Source organism: Larimichthys crocea, chromosome XV (genome assembly GCF_000972845.2).
Source record: "Larimichthys crocea isolate SSNF chromosome XV, L_crocea_2.0, whole genome shotgun sequence".
Lineage (NCBI taxonomy): Eukaryota > Metazoa > Chordata > Actinopteri > Sciaenidae > Larimichthys > Larimichthys crocea.
In genome coordinates, this window is record NC_040025.1 from 7,922,559 (window position 1) to 7,945,411 (window position 22,853).

Consider the following 22,853-nt stretch of genomic DNA (forward strand, 5'->3'; position numbering starts at 1 on the left):
GTTTGTTACCCTGCTGTCTCTCCTGCTCGTGTCCGGTCCTGTCAAACTCCGACAGTCAGTCATCATCATTGCCTGTGTCACAGTCCTGTGTTGTCAATGTTTCTATTTGCAGCTACTCGCCAAGCCTCAGCAAAAGATTTGGTGTTGAATGATTTGTCCATCTCTATTATCTGTGTGTGTGTGTGTGTGTTTGTGTGTGGTGTGTGTGTGTGTGTGTGTGTGTGGTGTGTTGGTGTGTTTGTGTGTGTGTGTCATTCAGTTATTATATGGTGTGTGCGATTTTTTGACGTGCACTGGGAGTTTTTTTGGGGCTACAAACAAAATCTTGCTTAGGGCTACTTAATGTCTAGGTGTAGTACATTCAAACCATGAACTATTCTTCCGTGGTTAGAATGAGTTCCCTTTGCATTGTGTCTGGCTTGCCCTCCGGTAAAATTCAGATATCCTTCAAAAAGCTTGGAGTAGAATACTCGTTCTTTCTAAAAGGCAGTAGTTGGAAAATCTGAATGTTTTCAGAGCAAAGCATAAGCGGCCGCTGAGATTTCTGACATCTATGTGTCAAAGCTTTAGTCAGCTGCTGCTCATAGTTTGAAACATGACCCAGATTTGTGCCGAGTTTGAAATTTTTTTAAAACTTGAGTTAGAAAAAAAAAAACATGATCACACCAGAGGAAATGTTTAAACCAGCTGGTGCCTCTGGTGTGCCCTCCCTCTCTTGCAGTGCATTCTAGAAAAGTCTCCATCCAGGATCTATCTCCCTGTGGGGCATTAGCAGAAAGGATGGGATAAGAGAAGACAACCACATTTTTAAAGGGTATCTATTGACAGAAATTAAATATAAAACTCATAATCATGTTTTTATTAATGTACAATCACCTGAAAATGAGAATCTTTATGTTTATGTTACATTAGAATGAGCCTTCTATATCTAAAGAGGGAGTGGGCCCTCTTGGGTATTTCACTTTTTTTAATGAGTTTGATGGCCACTGTAGTTTTTTCTTGAATGCTTGAACCTAGAGGGAGAGGTGACAGGTATTCAGTTGGTTACAATCTGAAACTTCACCACTAGATGCCAGTAAATTCTATACACTGGGCCTTTCAGCATATGTATATGAGTCCATCTATAACATAGGACCATGAGATCAGCTCCAGAACCTGATATTTGATATTGTATGTAAGTGGTAGAATTCAAATTCTATATAAACAATTGGCAGTGAACCTGGGGCGCCTGTTTAGTCTTGTGCAAGAGTGTAATAAATCAAAGTAATAAATGTTACACTAACCAGTAGGGATGTAACGATACACTTAACTCACGACTCGATTCGAGTCACGATTTTTTGTTCACGATACGATTTTTTCACACGATTTTTTTTAAACAAATGAGCTACAGACAAATTATGACCAAATAAAATTATCTTTTTATTTGTAGGAAAAAAAATGTAGGTGCTTTTTTTTACAGAAACTCTCAAACAGTTTGTGTTCTCTTATAAAAAGTGCAACTTACATGGTCATCTTAAACAACAATATACATGACAAATATCTCCTTTCTTTAGAAACAATCTGACAAGTAAACTGGTGCTAACTGGTGTAATGTGCAGTTTTCACTTATGAGGTGCCGTAATGTTACTTTGCTTCTCACTGTGGTGGCGGCTAATATGCTGCTGCATGTTGCTCGTGTTGCCGCCATAATGTGCAGTTTCTTGCAATATTTACCTGCTGTTTTTGGTTTTGTCAGTCCGTTTCTCACGGTTGTATTTGTGTATATAGGGAATCTAAAATGCCGCCACACAGGTGATTTCAAACTGCTCGGTGCGTCTTCTATTTTCTACTGTCGCCATGTCTTCCCTCGCTCTATGCTCCGTAGTGACCTACGTAGTGACATGAGTCACGTGAACTTGAGCCTGACTTTGAATCACCAGCCAGTGACATTTTAAAGATAACAATAACATATTTCTAAAAAAAGAAGAAAAGAACATATCCTACTCTCTCACATTCTCAAAGAATCGGATTCATTTTCTTCTGTCAACCGATGCGACTCGTCACGCATTTGTACCGATTTTTAATCGGGTCCCACGGGCATCGTTACACCCACTAACCAGTGAGCAGTTTGTGAAAAAAAATTAATGTGATCTCTATATGTAGAGGTCTACATTGTGGATAGTAAATATTCGAAATCAAAATCTACCATCACGCCATAAGAGCATACTTTGATATGAACTAAAAAGTAGGAGTGGGGGGTTGACTGGTGGAAACACAGCATGGCGGGCAGCGCGGGACATAAAACAAAGTGAATTTCGCTGAGGTATATCGTGTGGTTTAATCTAGCGTGGCGTACAGAGCGTGTCACAGCTATGAGGATTAGTGTGCTGGACTTGGCCCACTCTCTCCTCCTCCTCTTGCCCTACTTCATTGAATCAATGTTATAAATATATATACATATACATATATATTCTGTAGAAATGATGGGGCAGATGGAGCCAGTGGGAAGTGAAAGGAGACAGAAAAGAGACAGAATGAGCTCTGCAGTGTAGGATGCGAACAAACACACCCCCCCACACAGGTTTTACTGAAATATTAAATAATAAAATTCAAGAATTATACAGCCAAGAAGATCACAGATTCCAGCAAGATGACATTAGGTGTAATATATATTTAAAACTTCTTTCATGTTGAGCATTTTCAGCAGGCATATTGTGCATCCAGTTGTGCTCAAACTGCAGAGACGGAGGGCTGCTGGCAGAACGAATGTCTAGTCACAGAAAGGAGGGCAACATAATACTAATGCACCCTCCCGCCCTCGCCAGCCCACCTGTCCCCATTTCCCTGCTCCAGCTCTCTTCACAGGCTCCAGCCAATGGCAGCTCGTCCCTGCATTTAGAGATGCACAACTCAGAATACCGCTCTTCATTATTAAGAAATATATGAAGCCTGTGTTGCAGGCTCCTCTCTTCTGATCATGTCAGCTTTCATGTTTACTTGCTTGCTAAATTTACAGATTTTGCAGATACAGTCAGCCTTGCATAATAATTTGTATTTTTTGTGCACAATGATGTAACACTGTGTATATACTGTAGATAATCAATGCATGGCTATATTGTTAAAGGTGCAGTTATGACAGATCAGTATTTATTGTATCAAAAACATCAAACCAGTCATGTTCATTTATAGAGTACATTAAAAACAAGGAGTTTGATCAAAGAAGAGTTGTTACTGTGGTCAACGGGGAAAAAAAAGATATATGTGTCATTTCCCTATTGTGACTGATCGAATGGAAAAACAGGAAACACAACATGAGACACATCAGATCTCCAGTCTTCCATGTCCCTCCTGCTTCCTTCTTGGCTGAGTCGGTGGGAATTGGTTGTGGTCAGTGGCCCATGGCCATTGTTATTCCTGTTTAGTAGTGGCAGCTCTGACACCTGGCTCACGGCTCCTCCTAGCCCCTCATTATTCTGCTGATACTAACAGAAAGCGAGCAGCCGGAAAAAGTGGCCATTTGGATCCCGACAGTGGATGCTGGCATTGAGCCTGACTCTGAAACCAATACAAGATGACATTGATAGACATTTTATAACACAAATACTTGTTTCGTATGTAAGGGGTTTGTTAGGCGTGACAGTTCCCTTTCTTGGCTAAAGAAAACGTTTGTTTGCATGTATAACATGTATGATTTTGCTGAATAGCAACCTGATTTAATGGAACTGGATTGTATTATAGAGCTGCTTTCTAGTCTAGTCAGTAATTCCTTATTCTACTTATAGGTTAATAATTTAATTTTAATTTTAGAAACTTTATTGATCACATTGAACGTGAAATTTCTGAACTTCTCTTTCTGCATTTAACCCATCCAGGCTGGCACCTGTTGGAACACACACATGCACCATGCACAGGGTCAAACACTCAAATTGCCAGATGCCAGATTCCTGGAGCGTGGGGCATCAACTCACAGAGCCGGGGAGCGAGATGTTGGGTCAAATTGTAGCTGATGTGGTGTTATTTGGGGTATAAGTAGAAGTGGATTGTACATTTAATACATGCCAAATAGTAAAGTATTTTTTTTACTTATTGTATGCAGTTAGACATGGATGCAGTAGTGAGGGCTGTGAGCTGATTCATAGCCACTAACATTCTGTGTCAACTCTAATTTCCCCTCAAAGCCACTGAAGGAAGAAGATTTACTTAGCGGCCACTCTCCAGAAGAGTAAATAATTGAACATGAATTAGATCACAAAGTCCTACCAGCACGGTTTTCATCTGACATTTCACCTGACTCAGTTTCTTCTGTGTGGTGGGGGATGGCAGGCGAGATTATTGGACCTGTTTTAAGGCTTATGGATGTAATGACAGAGCGGGCAGATGTTTCCAAGCGTGCAGAGATCTGTCAGAGTGCTGTGACATTAATAAAACTTAAATTAAAAGGGGCTGTGTTTGTGTATTTCATGACATGTCATCTAAGAAGTCTAGTTGGAGTTATCAATACATTTTTTTTGCAATTTTCTGCCAGTTTCAGACATAATCCCTCTGTGGTAAATATGTCAGCTGTACCGAGTATTGTTCTGGTACATTACTTTGATCAAAAACTAGCAGAGTCGACAACTTGCTGACAGCAACAATCAAGACATACGGGCAAGGCAAATGCAGCAGAAGCAGCACAGTAGGCCAGCCAGAATATACTGCGATTCCAACAGTCATAGCCCACTTCGGCGTCTGTCTTTCAGCTTTCATTTCACAAAAGACTCAGCCAACCATTTAAAAGTCAGTCCTGGCAGTCTTGTTCTAATTCTCCTTTTCTATACTTAGCTTTCTACTCTATAAACGTCCTCTTCGGTCGCTTTCTCCTTTGTCACTTAGTCATAGATCGGCTGCTGAGACATTTGTTCTCGCCCGACCCCGGTTCTGGCACGGAACACCGCTCCACATTCAGTTAACAGTTCCTTTCTAGTACTTTCACATGATGGAATTGTGCTATTGGTGGTGGAGTGATAGAGTGACAAACCCCGGTTACCAGTGGTTAGCAGAAACTAAACACGAGGGTTTATCTTAATGTCCCAAAAAGATTAGCACACAGTACGCTGACTGTTTTCACATTTTTGTCTTCCGGCAGAAGTGTTATGGATTCAAACAACAGCAACAGCAGAATTGGGCTGGACCATAACCCATCGCAAGGGGTGAGTGGAACAAACCACGACACTAGAGAACAGTATGTAAAAATAACATCAGGCAGTATGTATGTACAATGTTCTGTACATGTAACAGCCAATGATGAGTAACGAAGAAAATATGAACATCATTGTTGGAAACCCATACACATTCATCTCTTGAAGAAAATCAGAGTCAATCAAACGTGTCACTGGACCATCTTGTTTGATAGCTCTGATTTCCTGTTTAGGGAAAACAGGGTCTCAGTGTGTACAGGTGAGTTAGACCCTATGAACGATCACAAGATTTCCCTACATAGGATATTTTCATTCACTTAGTAATCACTCCATATTTTTCTTCCAAACTCAGGCGTTTGAATCTTTCTTGTTAAAAGAAATGAAATGCCGAGTCAATGAGCCCCACTGTCACAGACTGCCGTGACACAGCTCATATACGGTATGTTAGTGAAAATAATAAGTAATACTGTTACAATGAGAAACAAACAACTGAGACGGTTCTTGAACATAAAAAATGCAAACTTGGCCCATAGTTCTATCGTCCTATTTCTCTTCTATAGTTCCTACCATGTGGTTTTAAGTAGTCCATGTGTTTGTGACAGTGCTTCAAATGAATGTACTGAGCAGATTCCCTGTAATCTATGAACCTTCGTCCCGAGGCTAGCAGTTATTAAAGGGAGCTAATAAAAAGCCTTGCTGGTTGAAACCTTAATAACAAGATATGCTTTGTTATTGGACACATAAATATAAAATCCACATAAAGGCATAAGTAAGAAGAAGATCAAATCCTTTTAGAAAAGAAAAATGGTAATCGTTAAGTTTGGTCTGACCTTGGGTATGATGACTTCGTATCATGCTTATCTTTACCGCTTCAGATGCCGACCTCTGATCGTTATTTATATAGAACTTTGTGTCTTTCATTTCTTTTTGCTTAGGAGCAACGTCAAACAGATGTTGTCCTTGTCTCAATTTACAGTGCCCTTTAGGAAATCTGTATCTTTTCATAAGTACTTGCACCTTTTTTCATGAATCTGTTTTATGTTTGCATGTAGTATGTTGCAACTGTGGGGGAGTTCAGAGGTGTTTTTCTGGTACATGTTAACCACACTCACATGAATGTCACAGTGGGGGGGTGCTTACACACCCTGGAAGTGGGAAGGTGAACCACTAGGTCAAACAGAATATTAAGAGCTGCTGTTGAGTGCTTTTAAAAACCACAGCATGTATAATGTAATATTTGTCGTTTTTGGAAACAGTGAAAAACTATTACTTTGTTGTTTTGGTTAGATAATTTTGTTAAGAAAAATGCTGTCTGTAAAAGTAATTTGGTAGTTGTGTGTGTTTGAAGTAGTTTTTTGACATGCTTGTGTTATATTAATCAATAAGTTTTGTCTGTTCGAATCTCCTAGTGGGAAGAGGTTAGTGGAGATGACGAAAACATGGAACACTATTCGAACATCCAGGTGTCAATTCTTCGATAGCAGCCGAAAAACTGGGTACCCACCAAATACATCCGCCGCCGTGGTGCTCAGCGTATCCATGTACAGGAGGAAAGTCTCAGAGGAGTCCTTGACTGGCAGTTCCAATACCTAAGGTCCACCGGTTCCGCAAGGAACCTTCAACCTGTAACTACTATGAGTCTGACTCGGACACAGCTAATAAATCGTCCCACCGTGATGGAGGAAACCCTGGGTGAAAGTTGACACTATAGCGCTGATGAGAGCGTCTCTCAGGTTGATCGTGGTGGCCCGTATCATGAAGATCAATAGTGAAGGTACGGAGCGTTGTACCTGTTTCAGCGAATGGGCATTCTACCTCGCTTTCCAGGATAATGGTGCCTTGCATGTCCACTCATCGCTGTTCGAGTCTACTACGGAAATGTCCCTCGTGTGATCCAGAACGGCGCTGTCTTTCCTGATATCTGTCCTGGAGCAAGAGAGCACCCTCTCTGGGAGCAGCCAGGGGGGTGTGTGTTTCCCAATGGTGAGGAGTGGATGTACCCATCAAGCTGTACTGTAACGGAGATTGGGAGAGTGATGGGTACCCAATTGGACGCTGCATGTGCAAAAGCTGGGTACGGAAGCGTAGAGAATGGGACAGTCTGCAGAGGTAAGGACTTGGCATGTGCTATAGTTTTGTAGCTTCTACCTCTCTGACACTCTGTTTGGTGCTTCTTTTGCATATTCTCACTCTGGATAGCCCTCTGCATGCTCTGTCTGGTTATGTTGCCCATTACCTGGGCTCTGGACCAGCTGGTCCTTCATGGTATCTTGGCTGACTGAGAATTTAACATGTGACATGATCCTCTTTAACACACAGCAGACGACAACGCGTCACTATTCACTAGGTCTGCAGATCTTAACACAACACAACACACACAAACCTTCAAGATCAGAATTAAGCCCTGCATTGCCTTGGAAATTAGGATATGGTGAACACTGACACGGCGGAGGTCAAGCTGGGAATGTTATGTGGGGGATCTCTGTGGTTGCAGGGTGGCCATGGATGCCTGGGCATAGACTACACAATTTGTCAAATCAAACTACAAACATAACAAGTTAGGACAGCCTTGTGAGCCGACTGGAGACTTGAGGATAACCAAACATCCATTTCCTCACAGAGTTTTTTTCAGATAGTATACTTAGTTATGCTATGGCTTGGCTGATTATTATTTACTGAGAGATGAGCACCGCAGATATACATTATGCTCACTAGTGATCATATTCAATATTTAAATCATAGGTTTCTGACAGAGACTGACAGAGTGAATCATCATTCTCATGTGGTCTATAAAGTGTGACATGTCTTATATATTATCTGTAATGTAGTTTTGTAGACTGCCATTTGTACTATACTATGTTACTATACGTATGTCTCCTTGATACGACAGTGAGGGAGGGAATAGGGTGTGGGATGTGTACTTGTATGGTTGCTGGTTGTGAGACCTGTTGTGAAATATTATTTTGTTATATTTTGTTTATCGGGAAGGGGTGTTAATGACTAATTGACTCAGGATGAGGAAGAGGTTGGCTTAGGTTGTGGCCATAACTTTATTGAACAATATTCAAGTTGCAAATATGCTAAAAAATTGTTTGCTCTGGATCTGCTGGACAAAGTGGAAGAGAAAAGCAGTATTATTTGTGTGGATCTTTTTCAGTCCTATGGTGCAAGTAAAGTCAGGATCACATGTTTTCACAGCTTTTGTGATTTCATACAATTTCGAAGCTACCAGAAATTCTAGATTTGAAATCTGAATTTTTACAAAACCACATATTAACTGATGAGCTGGATCCATTGTATTGAAGCTGACTGGCCAAAGAATATGTGCGTTCCTAGCAAGTCTGTTTGTGTTGTAGATTACACGGTTTAATTCTTGTTTTTTCCAGTAAAATTAGGAGGTTAATATTGAATCGACTGCATTGGAATTAAACAATCTAACATGTGTGACATATGGAGTTTGTACCTAAAACGGTATTATCGGGTGATTATAGATGGTACGCGTTTTCTGCTCTGTGGACTGGTGCTGTTGGTTTTTATATCCATTGAGGAATGACAATGGACAGCAGGATTGGATTCCTTCCTGGTTTTGTTTTTTTTTGTTTTGGAGGGAGTGAAACGATGGCAGTGTTTAATTTTGCTTGGAATCTTGAATTGTGTTTTAATTTAAATTAGGAACTCCTAAAGAGCAGAGCTAGAATATAGTAGGGTGGTGGCATTCATTAACAGGTAGGTGCCATCACAGGTTGGATTAAGTCTATTCTCAGTGAGCACTGGCTTTCCACACCTCTTCGAACCTATGCGTGTCATGGAAGTTCGTTTTATACTCCAAAGATGATAGGACCATTCATTTTGCATCACTTGCATCCCACCTCGCAACTGTTAAGATTTTCTTGGAGGAGTTTTTATTTGTGCAGGTTTTTGGAGGCTGCAAAAATCCTGAAATTCGTTTGTTCATTTGCCAATGTTGGCACTGTGTTTGTTTCTTTCTTCTTTCTTGTCTTGCACATCCTGAAAGTCTACTCGCTTGCCACAGGTTCTAACATGTTCACACAACTCTCTGTGGATCACACAACTGACAGCATCTGAAGGAGTTCCAGTACATGTCTCTTAATGAACAGTGAAACTGAACCTTTATGAAATACAGACTGCAGTATTACTTGTGAGATGAAGAAATTAGACATACTGTAGATTTTTTAAGTATCTGATTAATACTAATACTGATATGATTGAAGAGTTGCACTGTGGATGAATTTTAACTTTTTTTTCTCTTATATAGCATACCATGCATTTTGGTTTCATTTCATTCTCTGTCAATCCTTTTTTTGTCATGTGCATCCCGTGCCTGCTTGACTGCTGTAATAGCTCTCCCTCTCCCTCTCTCCCTTGGCAGCTGTGTGTATCAGGCTTTCTTTCTTCAAATTCTTCAACAAAGCTGCACAGGGAGATCACAAATGTCGGCAGTGCCCCATTAACAGCAGAAACCACCAGCGAAGGAGCAACGAATTTGTGTCTGTCGCAAAATGGGTGCTTCCTACCGCACTGACTCCGACCCGCCAAAGATGCCCTGGTACAAGTAGAGTGGCACCAATATCATCGGCAGCACATTTCTGAATATCACTGCCCCCCCCCACCCCCCTGAAAAATGAGGAGAAGAGACACGTGTTGTTTTCTTTTCTCAGTGAGAACTTCATACATTTTAAACAATAATACAAACTTACAATAAGAAGATATGTAGGGTAGCAGAGTATATTACCACAGTCAAGTCACACTTGACAACCTAATTTCTCATTTTAACTATCAAACATTAAACGCGCCGCAAATGCAGAACAACTCACTAAAGTTTTTCTGGATCCCGCACAAGAAATAATCATTTTGATAAAACCAAGTATAAAACCAACCGATGAGAAATAGCGACATAGCTATCTGGAGCTTGATGCGGTTAAGGGCCCTGCGCAAGGCACGTACCCCACCCCATGCTTGACATGTAGCCCTGCCCAGGTACCTTAGATTGTCCGATGGATGTGCAAGGTATGTAGCAATATTCATTGGATAATTTTACAACACAGTAGTGATTACAGTACTAGTGTAAGTTCTTTCATCTCTTCAGCTTGTTCCGTCAGTCCAAAAATGTCATCTCCATCTGAATGAGACCTCTCTGAGGCTGGAGTGGGAGCCCACCACAGGAGGGCGTGTCCGGGAAGATGGTTGTCGAACTACAATAAGATATTTAGAGCTGTGGCAGTGGCGAGGTGGCTGCACCCTTGTGGAGACAATTGTGCAGTTTGGTTTCCACGCAGCTGGGACTGACTGACACCCGGGTTCACAGAAGCGACCAAACTCCGGGCTTCACAACCAGTACACCTTTAGAAATACAAGCTGTCAATGGAGTGTCTGACCAATCCTTATCACCACATTACAACGTCGGTCAAACATCACCACCACCAAGGCTGGGAGACTAACTCAACATTTATATGGCCTAATTTCACTTTAAAATGATGTGAATACAGTCTGCCTGTCATATATGATTGCTTTTCTCGTCTTTTGTCCTCAGCACCATCGGCAGTGTCCATATCCACCAGGTCAGCAGAACCCTAACAACCATCACTCTGTCTGGGGCCCAGCCTGAATCAGCCAAATGGAGTAAATCCTGGACTAGGAGCGGCGTACTATGAGAAGGTATGGTCAGCACTGTTAATGAAATCAAAGATAAGGCTTCTCAGTCTTTTGACATGACCACTCAGACAACATGGCCCGATTTGACAGTGACACTCACTGCTGTAGTGGAACATTATAAATTTTGAAATGCTTTCACCTCAGACAACATGTGTCTTAGTATGTTGCTGAATGTTGGTTTTCAAAGAACCAGGCAGAATGGAACTCTTCTTCTAACAAGGAGTCAGACCAACAGGGCAGTCAATAAGAGGCTTGAAAGCCTTGTACTATCCTACGTTTTTCAAGTTTCGGGCTCGGACGTTGCTGGATGGGCCGTTTAGTGGTAAACTGTACTTTCCAAACGATTTGGGAAAAACTGAAGTAGGAAACAAAAGCAAATTTTAATTATTGTCAACAAAAGTTAAACAAACTTTTTCCTTGCAGGGCTTCCTGTATTAAATCGCATATTTAAAAATGAAGTCCTCATTTCAATCAATTTCTCTCTCTTGACCCTGTAGAGGAGTATAAACTCCAGTATCCAGGAGAAACTCCCCCTCATCATTGGTTCAGCTGCTGCGGGGTGTCTTCATCATTTGCCATCAGCTGTCTTCATAAATTGGCCTGCGCAGGTGAGTCAATAAAGTAATTTAATATGTGTGTTTTTTTTTTCAACACACCAAACAGGACGTACTGTGGGAAGGTGGATATGTTCACATCCAAGCCTCTGGTGTTTTGTCCCCACAGAGAAGTTCAGACAGACAGAATCAGAGTACCACAGACAAACTCCAAACATTACAACACCATTCACCAGTGGTCATAGTAAGTAACACTTACTGGCACAAGTATAACTGTTTATCAGACGGACAGAGTATGTAAACAAGAATGGCTGTAATTTTTGGCATTTGAAATGGCTGTGTGTGTATCCTGTTGCTGCTGTCTTTTTCTATCTCTCTGTTGAAGTGTCACCAGGAATGAAGATGCTACATTGATCCGTACATATGAAGACCTAACCAATGAAGGCAGTCAGAGAGTTGCCTAGGAGATTGACAGTTCTTGTTAGATCGAACAAGGTAATTGGTGAAGGTAAAAGACAACACTGCAATGAAAAAAAAAAAAAAAGAAACGATGTCAGTATCATTGAACAATTCACAGCGGGCTATTACTGGAGATATTGGAACTTTTGATTAAGTTTCGAGGACACTCAACACACATAAGGGTAGTGTTTTGCCATGTCCAGGAAGCATGTCATATTACTGGCTCAGGCCTAAAAAGCATGTGTATGGTTAAGACATGATTTGTTTACCTGTGCAAACACTTTTTTTAAAATGTCACCAAGTACCATGGATCTCTCTCATCTTTCTGACAGAGGAAGTTTTGGGGAGGTGGTGCATGAAACCCTCCGGCAGCTGGGAAGAGAGAGGCCTGGGTGGCTAGTAAGTTAACGCGGAAAGTTGCTACACTGAACGCCAGAGGCGGGGACTCTGAGCGAGGCATCCATCATGGGCCAATTAGATCAGCCCAACAGTAGCCATATGGAAGGGTGGTGACCAAGAGCAGCCATTGATTATCATTAAAATGATTCAATGGAGAACGGATCTCTTTTGAACCCCCCATCCTTCCTCAGGGTAAAGGAGAAATTCATCACAAGTTTAGAGACTCAGTCAATTAACCCTTCGACATGCTGTCATACCACACGTCCAAGTCCATCAACCTACAGATTCATATCTGTCACTTTCTTCCTGATAGTCTGTGTCCTGTCTGTCTCTCTGCTGTATGTCCTGTCTGTCTCTCTGCTGTCTGTGTCCTGTCTGTCTCTCTGCTGTCTGTGTCCTGTCTGTCTCTCTGCTGTCTGTCATGTCTGTCTCTCTGCTATCTGTATCCTGCCTGTCTCTCTGCTGTTTGTCCTGTCTGTCTCTCTGCTGTCTGTGTCCTGTCTGTCTCTCTGCTGTTTGTTACCTGTCTGTCTCTCTGCTGTTTGTTACCTGTCTGTCTCTCTGCTGTCTGTGTCCTGTCAAACTCCGACAGTCAGTCATCATCATTGCCTGTGTCACAGTCCTGTGTTGTCAATGTTTCTATTTGCAGCTACTCGCCAACCCTCAGCAAAAGATTTGGTGTTGAATGATTTGTCCATCTCTATTCATTGTGTGTGTGTGTGTGTGTGTGTGTGTGTGTGTTCATTCAGTTATTAATGGTGTGTGCGATTTTTTTGACTGCACTGGGAGTTTTTTGGGGCTACAAACAAAATCTTGCTTAGGGCTACTTAATGTCTAGGTGTAGTACATTCAAACCATGAACTATTCTTCCATGGTTAGAGTGAGTTCCCTTTGCATTGTGTCTGGCTTACCCTCCGGTAAAATTCAGATATCCTTCAAAAAGCTTGGAGTAGAATACTTGTTCTTTCTGAAAGGCAGTAGTTGGAAAATCTGAATGTTTTCAGAGCGAAGCATAAGCGGCCGCTGAGATTTTTTGACATCTATTGTGTCAAAGCTTTAGTCAGCTGCTGTCTCATAGTTTGAAACATGACCCAGATTTTGTGCTCAGAGTTTAACATTTTTTTTAAACTTGAGTTAGAAAAAAAACATGATCACACCAGAGGAAATGTTTAATGTTACTTTGCTTCTCACTGTGGTGGCGGCTAATATGCTGCTGCATGTTGCTCATGTTGCCACTATATATTTGCAGTCTCTTGCAATATTTACATGCTGTTTTTGGTTTTGTCTGTCCGTTTCTCACCGGTTGTATTTGTGTATATAGGGAATCTAAAATGCCGCCACACAGGTGATTTCAAACTGCTCAGTGCGTCTTCTATTTTCTACCATCGCCATGTCTTCCCTCGTTCTGTGCTCCGTAGTGACCTACGTAGTGACATGAGTCACGTGACTTGACGCCTGACGTTGAACAAATGAATCACCAGCCAGTGACTTTATTTAAGATAACATAACATATTTCTTATTTAAAAAAAGAAGAAAAAGAACATATCCTACTTCTCTCACATTCGCAAAGAATCGCGATTGATTTCTTCTGTCAACCGATGCGAGTCGTCACGCATTTGTACAGATTTTTAATCATGTCACGATGCATCGTTACATCCCTACTAATCAGTGAGCATGTTGTGAAAAAAAAATGGAATGTGAATCTCTATATGTAGAGGTCTACATTGTGGATAGTAAATATCCAAAATCTACCATCACGCCATAAGAGCATTACTTTGATATGACATAAAAGTAGGAGTGTGTGTTGACTGGTGGTAAACACAGCATGGCGGGCAGCGCTGTGACATAAAACAAAGTGAATTTCGCTGATGTATTCCTGTGGGTTTAATCTAGCGTGGCGTACAGAGCGTGTCACAGCCTATGAGGATTACGTGTGCTGGACTTGGCCCACTCTCTCCTCCTCCTCTTTGCCCTACTTTTCATTGAATCATGCATATAAATATATATGCATATACATATATATTCTGTAGAAATGATGGGGCAGATGGAGGCAGTGGGAAGTGAAAGGAGACAGAAAAAGAGACAGAATGAGCTCTGCAGTGTATGATGCGAACAAACATCACACCCCACACAGGTTTTACTGAAATATTAATAATAATAATTCAAGAATATTATACAGCCCAATAAGAATCACAGAATTCCAGCAAGATGACATTAGTGTATATATATTTAAAACTTCTTTCATGTTGAGCATTTTCAGCAGCATATTGTGTCCAGTCAGTTGTGCTCAAACTGCAGAGACGGAGGCGCTGGCATGACGAATGTCTAGTCACGAAAGGAGGGCAACATATACTAATGCACCCTCCCGCCTTCGCCAGCCCACGCTGTCCCCATTTCCCTGCTCCAGCTCTCTTCAGCAGCTCCAGCCAATGGCAGCTCACCTGCATTTTAGATGCACAACTGCAGTACCGCTCTTCATTATTAAGAAATATATGAAGCTGTGTTGCAGGCTCCTCTCTCTCTGATCATGTCAGCTTTCATGTTTACTTGCTTGCTAAATTTACAGATTTTGCAGATACAGTCAGCCTTGCAGTAATAATTTGTATTTTTGTGCAAATGATGTAACTACTGTGTATATACTGTAGATAAATCAATGCATGGCTATATTGTTAAAAGGTGCAGTTATGACAGTATCAGTATTTATTGTATCAAAACATCAAACCAAGTCATGTTCATTTATAGAGTACATTTAAAAACAAGGAGTTGATCAAAGAAGAGTGTTACTGTGAGTCAAAACTTGGGGAAAAAAAGATAGTATGTGTCATTTTCCCTAATTTGACTGATCGAATGGAAAAACAGGAAACACACATCGAGACACATTCAGATCTCCAGTCTTCCATGTCCCTCCTGCTTCCTTCTTGGCTGAGTCTGTGGGAATTGGTTGTGGTCAGTGCCCATGGCCTCTTTATTCCTGTTTAGTGGCAGCTCTGACACCTGGCTCACTGCTCCCTCCTAGCCCCTCATTAATTGCTGCTGATACTAACAAGAAGCGAGCAGCCGGAAAAATGGGCCATTTGGATCCCGACAGTGGATGCTGGCATTTGAGCCTGACTCCGAAAACCAATACAAGACTGACATTGATAGACATTTTATAACACAAATACTTTGTTTCGTATTGTATGGTGTTGTTAGGCGTGACAGTAGCCCTTTCTTTGCTAAAGAAAACGTTTGTTTGCATGTATACATGTATGATTTGCTGAATAGAACCTGATTTAATGGTAAATAGATTGTACTTATATAGCTGCTTTCTAGTCTAGTCAGTAAATTCCTTATTCTACTTGTAGGTTAATTTAATTTTTAATTTTAGAAACTTTATTGATCACATTGAACGTGAAATTTCTGAACTTCTCTGCATTTAACCCATCCAGGCTGGCACCTGTTGGAACACACACATGCACATGCACAGGGTCAAACACTCAAATTGCCAGATGCCAGATTCACTGGAGCGGTGGGCATCAACTCACAGAGCCTGGGGAGCAGATGTTGGGGTCAAATTGTATCTGTATGTGTGTTTATTTGTGGGTATAAGTAGAAGTGGATTGTACAGTTTAACAATGGCAAATAGTAAAGTATTTTTTTACTTTATTGTATGCAGTTAGACATGGATGCAGTAGTGATGGGCTGTGAGCTGCGATTCATAGCCACTAACATTCTGTGATCAACTCTAATTTCCCTCAAAGCCACTGAAGGAAGAAGATTTACTTAGCGGCACACTCTCCAGAAGATGTAAATAATTGAACATGAATTAGATCCAAAGTCCTACCAGCACGGTTTCATCTGACATTTCACCTGACTCGGTTTCTTCTCTGTGGTGGGGGATGGCATGAAGATTATGGACCTCGTTTTAAGGCTTATGGATGTAACGACAGAGCGGGCAGATGTTTCCAAGCGTGCAGAGGATCTGTCCGAGTGCTGTGACATTAATAAAACTTTAACTTAAATACAAAGGGGCTGTGTTTGTGGGGCATTCTGTTCATGAACATGTCATCTAAGAAGTCTAGTTTGAGTTATCAATACATTTTTGCAATTTTCTGCCAGTTTCAGAGCATAATCCCTCTGTGGTAAAAATGTCCAAATGTACTCGAGTATTTGTTCTTATTACATTACTTATGATCAAAAACTAGCGAGTCGACAACTTTGCTGACAGCAACATCAACATGGTCAGCAACACAAGACATAACGTAGCAGCCAGCTAATATTACTGACTAGTCCAACAGCAGTCAGCCCAGCTATGCGTCTGTCTTTCAGCCTTTCATTTCACCAAGCTCTCACCAACCACTAAAAGTCAGTCTGGCGGCTTCTTGTTCGCTAATTCTCCTTTTCTCTACTTAGCTTTCTTACTCTATAAACGTCCTCTTCGGACTCTTCTCCTTTGTCATTATGTCCATAGAGGCTGCTGAGACTTTGTCTGCTCGCCCACCTCAGGTTCTGGCACGACACTGGCTCCACATCCCGTCAACATTCCCCCACACTCCAGGCCTCAAAACTTCTTCTTCCCCTGTGTTCTATAATGCCTGTGGCACAAACTCTAGCACTCCCCCTAACATTAACATTCGCCAACAGCAGCTACACTTGGCAGCAGTTTACTTTACTGTCCATCAGGAAACTCTGTAAAACTGAATCCCACTGTCATACACTTCCTGCGAACACAGCTCATATGTGTTAGTGAAAATATCATTAATACAGTACATCTGCTATAGGAATCAGTTTCTTCTGTAAAGGACAAGATATGTCTTTAATTTCATCTGCCACTATATCTAGATCTCCACATATTCTTTCACTTTTTAACACTTCACATTAGAACTAGGTGGAAGCTGAATCTGCAGCCATATTAATTGATCAGTACTCAGCTTTACGATTACAATGAGAACAACTGGCGTGTTCTTGAACATAAAATGCAACTTGGCCACCGTACTTGTCCCCATCTCTTCTATAGTTCCTACCAGTATATTCTTCAGCACCCTACTCAGAGTGTTGTTTACATTACATTACATTACATTGCATTTAGCAGACGCTTTTATCCAAAGTGACTTACAGAGGAGGACATAAGCTGAGAAAGGTGTAAAGGAGCACAGAATAGTTGTTAGTTTTGTTAGTTTTGTTAGGCAGGGAAGCATTCTCGAAACAGAAAGGTTTTTACAAGTGAAAGACAGACGCCTAGCTGGGCTGATGACCTTGTTGGACATGCAGTAATATTCGCTGGCCTGACTGTGTCTGCCTGCTGTGCTATTTTGCTCTGCCCTATGTCTTGATGTTGCTGTCAGCAAGTTGTCGACTCGCTAGTTTTTGATCATAAGTAATGTATCAAACAATACTCGGTACAGCTGAACATATTTACCACAGAGGGATTATGCTCTGAAACTGGCAGAAAATTGCAAAAATGTATTGATAACTCAAACTAGACTTCTTAGATGACATGTTCATGAAATACACAAACACAGCCCCTTTGTATTTAAGTTTTATTAATGTCACAGCACTCTGACAGATCCTCTGCACGCTTGGAAACATCTGCCCGCTCTGTCATTACATCCATTAAGCCTTGAAAACAGGTCCATAATCTCATGCCATCCCCCACCACACGAGAAGAAACGAGTCAGGTGAAATGTCAGATGAAAACCGTGCTTGGTAGGACTTTGGATCTAATTCGTGTTCAATTATTTACATCTTCTGGAGAGGTGCCGCTAAGTAAACTTCTTCCTTCAGTGGCTTTGAGGGGAAATTAGAGTTGATCACAGAATGTTAGTGGCTATGAATCGCAGCTCACAGCCCATCACTACTGCATCCATGTCTAACTGCATACAATAAGTAAAAAAAATACTTTACTATTTGCATGTTTAAATGTACAATCCACTTCTACTTATACCCCAAAATAAACACCACATCAGCACAATTTGACCCCAACATTCGCTCCCCGGCTCTGTGAGTTGATGCCCCCGCTCCAGGAATCTGGCATCTGGCAATTTGAGTGTTTGACCCTGTGCATGTGCATGTGTGTGTTCCAACAGGTGCCAGCCTGGATGGGTTAATGCAGAGAAGTTCAGAAATTTCACGTTCAATGTGATCAATAAAGTTTCTAAAATTAAAAATTAAATTATTACCTATAAGTAGAATAAGGAATTTACTGACTAGACTAGAAAGCAGCTTATAATACAATCCAGTTCCATTAAATCAGGTTCTATTCAGCAAATCATACATGTATACATGCAAACAAACGTTTTCTTTAGCCAAGAAAGGGATACTGTCACGCCTAACAACACCCCTACATACGAAACAAGTTGTTTTGTGTTATAAAATGTCTATCAATGTCAGTCTTGTATTGGTTTTCAGAGTCAGGCTCAAATGCCAGCATCCACTGTCGGGATCCAAATGGCCATTTTTCCGGCTGCTCGCTTCTGTTAGTATCAGCAGCAAATAATGAGGGGCTAGGAGGGCAGTGAGCCAGGTGTCAGAGCTGCCACACTAAACAGGAATAACAAGGCCATGGGCACTGACCACAACCAATTCCCAGACTCAGCCAAGAAGGAAGCAGGAGGGACATGGAAGACTGGAGATCTGATGTGTCTCATGTGTGTTTCCTGTTTTTCCATTCGATCAGTCAATTAGGGAAAATGACACCATACTATCTTTTTTTTTCCCCAGTTTTGCTCACAGTAACACTCTTCTTTGATCAACCCTTGTTTTTAATGTACTCTATAAATGAACATGACTGGTTTGATGTTTTGATACAATAAATACTGATACTGTCATAACTGCACCTTTAACAATATATACCATCATTGATTTATCTACAGTATATACACGTGTTACATCATTTGCACAAAAATACAAATTATTACTGCAAGGCTGACTGTATCTGCAAAATCTGTAAATTTAGCAAGCAAGAAACATGAAAGCTGACATGATCAGAAGAGAGGAGCCTGCAACACAGGTTCATATATTTCTTAATAATGAAGAGCGGTATTACTTGAGTTGTGCATCTTCAAATGCAGGGAGCTGCCATTGGCTGGAGCTGCTGAAGAGAGCTGGAGCAGGGAAATGGGGACAGGTGGGCTGGCGAGGCGGGAGGGTGCATTAGTATATGTTGCCCTCCTTCGTGACTAGACATTCGCCTGCCAGCGCGCCTCCGTCTCTGCAGTTTGAGCACAACTGGCTGCACAATATGCTGCTGAAAATGCTCAACATGAAAGAAGGTTTTAAATATATATACACCTAATGTCATCTTGCTGGAATTCTGTGATCTTCTTGGGCTGTATAATCTGCTGAATTTTATTATTAATATTTCAGTAAAATCTGTGTGGGGGGGTGATGTTTTGTCGCATCCTACACTGCAGAGCTCATTCTGTCTCTTTTCTGTCTCCTTTCACTTCCCACTGGCTCCATCTGCCCCATCATTTCTACAGAATATATATGTATATGATATATATTTATAACATGATTCAATGAAAAGTAGGGCAAGAGGAGGAGGAGAGAGTGGGCCAAGTCCAGCACACGTAATCCTCATAGCTGTGACACGCTCTGTACGCCACGCTAGATTAAACCCACGGATATACTCAGCGAAATTCACTTTGTTTTATGTCCACGCGCTGCCCCCATGCTGTGTTTACCCACCAGTCAACCCCACACTCCTACTTTTTAGTTCATATCAAAGTAATGCTCTTATGGCGTGATGGTAGATTTTGATGATATTTACTATCCACAATGTAGACCTCTACATATAGAGATCACATTCATTTTTTTTCACAAACTGCTCACTGGTTAGTGGGTGTAACGATGCCCGTGGACCCGATTAAAAAATCGGTACAAATGCGTGACGAATCGCATCGGTTGACAGAAGAAAATGAATCGATTCTTTGGAATGTGAGAGAAGTAGAGGTATGTTCTTCTTTTTTTAGAAATATGTTATTTTATCTTTAAAATGTCACTGGTGGTTGATTCAAAGTCAGGCTTCAAAGTTCACGTTGACTCACTCACTACGTAGGTACGGAGCACAGAGCGAGGGAAAAGCACATGGCGACTACGTAGAACTAGAAGACGCACCGAGCGTTTGAAATCACCTGTGTGGCGGCATTTTGAGATTCCTATAACACAAATTACAACCCAGTGAGAAACGGAGAAAAACCAAAACAGTGTAAATATTGCAAGAGAACTGCAATTATGCGCGGCAAACACGGCAACATGCAGCGCCTATTAGCCGCCACACAGTGAGAGAGCAAAGTAGTAACATTACGGCACCTCATAAGTGACAAACTGCACATTACAACCAGTTACACCAGTTTACTTGTCAGATTGTTTCTAAAGAAAGGAGATATTTTCATGTTATTGTTGTTTAATGATGTAAGTTGCACTTTTTATCAGAGAACACAAACTGTTGAGAGTTTCTGTAAAGAAAAGCACCTACATATTTTTTCCTACAAATAAAAAAAATATTTTATTTGTATAATTTGTCTGTAGCTTAAAAAAATTGTGTGAAAAAAATCGTATCGTGAACAAAAAAATCGTGTCGAATCGAGTCTGATTGAGTTAGTGTATCGTTACATCCCTACTGTTATGTGTACCATTATTACTGATTTATTAACTCCAACAAGACTCTAAACAGGCGCCCCAGGTTTCACTGCCAATTGTTTATATAGAATTGAATTCTACCACTTACATACAATATCAAATATCAGGTTCTGGGAGCTGCTCCCTGTTGTCTATGTTGTAGATGGACTCTTACATAAAGGCCGTGTATAGAATTTACTGGCATCTGTGGTGAAGTTTCAGATTGTAACCAACTGAATACTGCACCTCTCCCTCTAGTTCAAGCATTCAAGAAAAAACTACAGTGGCCATCAAACTCATTAAAAAAAGTGAAATACCCAGAGGCCCACTCCCTCTTTAGATATAGAGGCTATTCTAATGTAAAATAAACTAAAGATTCTCATTTTAGCGTGATTGTACATTATAAACACATTAGAGTCTTTATTTATCTTCAATAGATACCTAAATGGTGTCTTCTTAAGTATGACCTAGATCCTGGAGCACTTTTCTAGAATGCATGCAAAGAGAGGGAGGGCACACAGAGGCACCTAGCTGTTTAAAACATTCCTTCCCTCTGTTGGTGTGATCATGTTTTTTTTTCTAACTAAGTTTTAAAAAAAATTTCAAACTCGGCACAAATCTGGGTCATGTTTCAAACTATGAGACACAGCAGCTGACTAAAGCTTTGACACATAGATGTCAAAATCTCAGCGGCCGCTTATGCTTGCTCTGAAAACATCAGATTTTCCAACTACTGCCTTTTCAGAAAGAACAAGTTATTCTACTCAAGCTTTTTGAAGGATATCTGAATTTTACCGGAGGGCAGCCAGACACAATGCAAGGGAACTCATTCTAACCACGCAGCAGTCAGAGATAGTTATGGTTTGAATGTTACTACACCTAGACATTAAGTAGCCCTAAGCAAGATTTTGTTTGTAGCCCCAAAAAAACTCACAGTGCCGTCAAAAAATGCACACCCATATACATAACTGATGAACAAAACAACACACCACACACCACACAACAACCACACAACACACACACCCACACAACAACACCACACAACCACAACAGATAATTAGAGAATGGACAAATCATCACAACACCACATCTTTGCTGAGGCTTGGCGAGTAGATGCAAAATAGAAACATTGACAACCCGGGACGTGACACAGGCACTGATGATGACTGACTGTCGGAGTTTGAGCGGACCCGAGAGACCAGGGTAACACAGCAAGAGCCAGAAGAAACGGAGAGACCGACCGCACAGCAGCAGAGAGACGAGACAGCAGGACAGAACAGCAGACGGAGGACGGAGGTACCAGACAGCGGAGACAGCATGAGAGACAGACAGACAGACAGCAGAGGACAGACAGGACCAGCAGAGACAACAGGAACAGAAGCAGAGAGACGACAGGACACGCTAGGGCAGCCAGACGGCAAGACAGCGAAAAGACAGGCATCAGAGCAGAGCTATCAGGACAGAACTACAGATACAGGGGAAGGACGGAACGAAGAGGACGGCAGCGACCAGAGACATACAGAGAGCCAGAGACACCGACACTATAGAATGCAACAGACGATATGGCATCTGTAGGTTGATGGCGACGTGTGGTCATGACAGCATGTCGAAGCGTTCAATTGACTGAGTCTCACGGTCACTTGCGTGAAATTGGCGGCAGCCCCCTGAACTGAGTCAGTCAAACTTTCACTCTCTAAAAGTGAGTTGGGCTTGGCTCCCCCTGCGAGTGTGGCCCCCAGGCACACACACCTATCACAGCTTATGTCAGCGTGGCCCCTGCACTACACCACACTTTGAAGACGCCTCATCTTCCAGGCCTTATGGTTTATGATTTCAGTCTCAGAGCATGTTTATTTGCACCAATTCAGTCAGAGAGGAGAAGGAGCAAGTTGCTATCAATGTATGGAGTGGCTCCGATACATCTGCTAATGAGTCTGTGTGATACATGAACGCAAAGTGTGGACAGCGCTGCGTTAGGGCCTGAGTCAAGCTTCCTTTGTCCAAATCCTTC

General features: G+C 41.5%; 1 protein-coding gene and 1 pseudogene across 2 annotated transcripts in view; both read left to right on the forward strand.

Annotated features, from left to right (window-relative positions):
• LOC113747720 (ephrin type-B receptor 2-like) overlaps positions 1 to 7,438 on the forward strand; it is a 14,824-nt pseudogene extending 7,386 nt beyond the window's left edge.
• Positions 1 to 22,853, forward strand: part of LOC104932800 (ephrin type-B receptor 2) — a 45,664-nt gene that overhangs the window by 7,274 nt on the left and 15,537 nt on the right. The window lies entirely within an intron of this gene.